Genomic DNA, 6,000 nt, shown 5'->3' on the forward strand with positions numbered 1-6,000 from the left:
CTTAAAGCATAAACTTTTTAAAAAATAAATATCAGTATTTTATTTATCATCAACTATTGAACATAAATTAAAATTGCAAATAATTTAAAATCTATTTACAATTTTTATTTAACAGCTTAATTTTAAATTAAAATTGCAAGTAATTTAAAGTCTATTTACAATTTTTATTTAACAGCTTAATTTTAATGGTATATAATTGATAGAATACATTTATGTGGATGTATTTTAGTACATTGAAATCTTCAACCTCGTTCTTGCAATGGCCATTGCCTTGATTTGCTTCACTTACAACAATTCTGTTACTATTGGTTAGTTTAAGCATTAGTATAGGTATTTCTTTATTGCTGAATATTTATTACTGGGAATGAAAACATTGTCGCCCGTAAAAACATGCGCGTTACTTTTAAAAGTTAATAAGAGTAGTTATTATTATACATATTCCTGTTTTATCTGCTTTGAAGTCCAAACGGTTTCCACAATAATGTTGTATTTCACTATTCAAGACAAAAACTGGTTCTGTTATAAAAAACATATTTAAGGATATTTTCATTTACAATTTCTTTTTAACAAATGTTAATACGTTTACCCCCCAATCTTGTGGGAGGGTTGAGTCTTTGATTCTAGTAAACTGATTAATGTTATAAATTCAACAGATTTCCTGAAAATTCTGTTGCAATAAATTTTGTACAAAAGGAAATTATTGTAATTTTAGGTGTTAGTCTGGATTTATTGCGTATTGTATTTTACTCTTTAATTATTTACTATAGCACAACATAAACATTCATTCATCTTATAGTGAATCTGGATTTAATTAGAAAGTTATTATTTATCCAATAGAAAACAATTGTAAAAAAATCTGGCTTTAAAAAAATTCATGAGTCGAGGTAGTCATCGTATACCCTCCATTTCAAATGTGATAATTTATTTCAGATAAGTTACACCTACAAAATAATCAATATTCCTAATCAACTATGTATCATACATTCGGGCTGTTAAAATTCAATTTATTAATATGTTGAAATCATAAGTTTTGTTAATCAAACCCAATGTAAAAGTCACCAATGCTTGGAACATAGAACATTAATTTTCCTGGTAATATTTAGCCAGTTGAATCATGGAACGGAGCCATAAAATGTTTTATATAACACCTAAATAAATTCCTGTCATTTGATTGGACGATTGTGGGTCACATGGCGTGCAATAGTACGCACTATTTAACGATCGTATAATAGTACTTTTTTTCGTGTATGAAAAAAAATGTTCGCGCTTAGATATTTTTTGTTTTATACTATTGCTTTTGAAATACAACCGCGCCACCTATTTTGGACTTTCGTACAAATGTTATTGTTATGACGGTTTAGCAACTAAAGTACATTTTTTGACAGACATAATTAACACTAAGGGCATTTATAAAGTCCATATAAATAATAATATAATTATTAAAACCAAATGTTACTGTTTTAATCAATGTGACTCAAATGTAGGCCTTGGCTAGGCCTACCTTTTATTTGATTAAAATGAAAGGAATCTATTTAGATGTTATATAAAACAAATAATGAATGTTTTATATTCGTGTTTGGTGAATGATGAAAAGGTTATATATTAACTCGGCTATCGCCTCGTTGATAAATAACCTTTCATCATTCACCTCATGCCATTGTTGGTACCATTACATTCATAAACATTCATTATTTGTATAATAGTTCCGTGTTCCGACCATCAGTCTGCCAAAGGTAAACAAATACAGCTAAATTGATTGAAGATGCACATTTATGAGGGTAGCTAGGTTTTATGTTACAGTTGTCACGAGGACATATAGACAAAACGTTGGAACAACAGTGGATTCATTGCATGCAGCTTTGGTCATGAAATTTACGGGGTTTTTTTCTTGGTGGTGTAGTACAGTACTTAAGCCTACGTATGTCCAGTGCTGCACAATATATATATATATATATATATAAAAAATATAGGCTAATTTACATTGGTTAGTATGAAAGAATGCATCTAAGTGGTGGAGGATAAGTATTAATTTGACTCTCCAAAGTTTATGTGGGTGTATTAAGCCATGTCTTCCTCTTCGTCTGAGCAGTACACGAATGCAACCAATGAACCAATTTCTGATGTCAAATACTTATTTATTATCAATGTGAGCCCAGTGACTGAGGTTTGTAGGATATTAACAATTATAATTGGCATGGTTGCAATTATTACAAACGCGATGACATTTTTGATGTTATGTTGCATCCGACAACTCAGAAGACGTCAGAATGTTCTGATTGCAAATCTTGCAGTTGCAGACTTCCTCGTCGGTGTATTTGCAACACTGATGTCGACTACACACAATGGTTCGGATTCCCATGCAAGTCATATTTCTACAACCGGTGCTATGTTTTCTTTACTTTGGGTGTTTGCCGTTAGTTTTGAACGATTCTTAGCCGTGGTTGTTGCACCTTTCCGTTATCGGTATGTCGTTACTAAATGCAAGTTAACAATAGCATGCATTTTTCTTTGGATCTTTTCACTTATATTTATCAGTGGGATGAGTATGTTGCTGATTTACGCAGTAGAAGATAGAAAATATATGCAACCTGTGTATTTTATATACCTTTCAATGACCTGCGTTGTTGGACTTATGTATGCGATTATCTTTGGATTCGTAAAACGCCAAAGTGATACATTTGAAAGAGGATGCGCGTCTGTGAATGCTCGCCATGCACGATTAAAATCGTTATTCGTTACGTTTGCTATTTTATTCGGCCTGCTTTGCTGTTGCTTATTACCAAACCAGTTATTCATGCTGTATGTCATTCATACCACTACTGGTACTAGTTTAAAAAATACATTTCAAGCTGTGGTTTACGATATTAGTCACGTGTTACTGCCGTTGAATTCGGCGTTGAATCCGTTCGTTTATTGGTGGCGTATTCCGGAATTCCGCAGCGGATATAAACGTTTATTGGAACCATGTTTCTCCAAATGTTATAGGCCTAGTGTTGTTGCAAGTATTAATAATAATCATATTAATACAACTGCTTTGTAAATTCATGATATTTTTTCACCTAAACATATGTTTATATGTATTTTTACTATTTAAAATAAATTCTGATCCTGTTATAAAACCATAATTAGAGATAATATGTATTAAGCATACATTCGTTATAGTTCGTGCCGATCACATTTACTAACTAGATTTTTCAGTAATGTTTTACCGTACTATAGTACAAGGATTTTTTCGAGAGAAAAAAAATGGCCAAAATATGCATTTTTCGAAATACTACGGTATTATTAGATGCGCATATATTGAGTTATCATCTTATAGACGTATAGTAACCATTTTTGTCAATATAGTACAGGGATTTTTTCGAAAAATGGCCAAAATATGCACTTTAAAGAATACTATTATATTAATATGCAATAAAATTGCTATATAGGCCTATGCGCATATATTGAGTAAATTATCATCTTATAGACGTATAGTAACCATTTATGTCAAAAAATAAAAGTGTCGAAATTTGGCCATTTTTACAAAAAAATCCTGTATTATAGTACAGGGATTTTTGTCGAAAAATATGCATTTTTTAAAATACATTATTATGCAATAAAATTGCTATATATGCGCATATATGATCCCCTTATTAATGTAGGCATATAGTATCCATTTATGTCAAAAAATAAAACGGTCGAAATTTTGAAAAATATGTATTTTTCAAAATACTATTATTATGCAATAAAATTGAGTAAAATATGCGCATATATTGAGTTATTATCATCTTATAGACGTATAGTAACCATTTATGTCAATAAATAAAAGGGTCGAAATTTGGGCATTTTTACCAAAAAAATTTTTTCTATATTTTTTCGAAAAATTGCCAACATATGCATTTTTCAAAATACTATTATTATGCAATAAAAATTGCTATATATGCGCATATATTGCGTTATCATTATCTTATAGACGTATAGTAACCATTTATGTCAAAATGTTACGTTTACCCCCAATCTTGTGGGAGGGTTGAGTCTTTGATTCTAGTAAACTGATTAATGTTATAAATTCAACAGATTTCCTGAGAATTCTGTTGCAATAAATTTTGTACAAAAGGAAATTATTGTAATTTTAGGTGTTAGTCTGGATTTATTGCGTATTGAATTTTACTCTTAATTATTTACTATAGCACAACATAAACATTCATTCATCTTATAGTGAATCTGGATTAGAAATTTACTATTGTATTTTTCCAATACAAACCCTTTTTCTAGTTGTAAAAAAATCTGGCCTAAAAATATTCATGAGTGGAGGTAGTTCACGCCTATGCGAACAACCCTCCATTTGAATTGTGATACGTTAGCTTCTTATCAAATTTACTTCAGATAGGAGTGGTTAAATTACAAACTACAAAATAATCAATGTTCCTAATACTAGTCAAAGCCTATAACACCTAATTGTTTCTTCAACTATGTATCATACATTCGGGCTGTTAGAATTACCAATTTATTATGTTGAAATCATACATTGTTATCAGACCCAATGAAAAAGTCACAAATGTCTGGAACCTAAAACATCAATTTGGCCTAGATTTTCCTGTTAAATCATGGAACGGAGCCATTAAATGTTATAGCTTTGTGTTCCGAACTTTAGTCTGCCAATGGTAAACAAATACAGTTAATTTGATATTATGAAGATGCACATTTATGAGGGTAGTTCGGTTTTATGTTACAGTTATATATATATAGACAAAACGTTGGAATACTGTTCCGTAACAACTATTCGTTGCAATTCTCTTCCGTAACAAAGTGGATTCACTGCATGCAGCTTTGCTCATGAAATTGACGTTTTTTTCCTGGTGTAGTACAGTACTTGAAACATCCGTAGGTCCAATGCTGCACAATATATATATAGACTAATTTATATTGGTTAGTATGAATGAACGCATCTAAGTGGTGGAGATACGTTTCTAAGGATCGATAAGTACAGTATTCATTTGACTCTCCAAAGTTTAGGTGTGTGTATTAAGCCATGTCTTCCTTCTCGTCCGAGCAGTATTTGTTTGGCAACGCGAATACAACCGATGAACTGATATATTTTTATAACGTCAAATACTTATTTATTTTCAATATGAGCCCAGTGACTGAGGTTTGTAGGATATTAACAATTATAATTGGCATTGTTGCAATTATTACAAACGCGATGACATTTTTGATGTTATGTTGCATCCGACAACTCAGAAAACGTCAGAATGTTCTGATTGCAAATCTTGCAGTCGCAGACTTCCTCGTCGGTGTATTTGCAACACTGATTTCAATTACATACACTGGTTCGGATTCCCTAACAAGTCTTAATGCTACAACCAGTGCTATGTTTTCTTTACTTTGGGTGTTTGCCGTTAGTTTTGAACGATTCTTAGCCGTGGTTGTTGCACCTTTCCGTTATCGGTATGTCGTTACTAAATGCAAGTTAACAATCGCATGCATTTTTCTTTGGATCTTTTCACTTATATTTATCAGTGGGATGAGTATGTTGCTGATTTTCGCAGTATCAGATAGAAAATTTATGCAGCCTGTGTATTTTATATACCTTTCAATGACCTGCGTTGTTGGACTTATGTATGCGATTATTTTTGGATTCGTAAAACGCCAAAGTGATACATTTGAAAGAGGATGCGCGTCTGTGGATGCTCGCCATGCACGATTAAAATCGTTGTTCGTTACGTTTGCTATTTTATTCGGCCTGCTTTGCTGTTGCTTATTACCAAACCAGTTATTCATGATGTATGTCATTCATACCACTACTGGTACTAGTTTAAAAAATACATTTCAAGCTGTGGTTTACGATATTAGTCACGTGTTACTGCCGTTGAATTCGGCGTTGAATCCGTTCGTTTATTGGTGGCGTATTCCGGAATTCCGCAGCGGATATAAACGTTTATTGAAACCATGTTTCTCCAAATGTTATAGGCCTAGTGTTGTTGCAAGTATTAGTAACAATGATACCAATACAACTGC

The sequence above is a fragment of the Antedon bifida genome, chromosome 1 (assembly GCF_963402885.1).
Source record: "Antedon bifida chromosome 1, ecAntBifi1.1, whole genome shotgun sequence".
In the NCBI taxonomy this organism is placed as follows: domain Eukaryota; kingdom Metazoa; phylum Echinodermata; class Crinoidea; order Comatulida; family Antedonidae; genus Antedon; species Antedon bifida.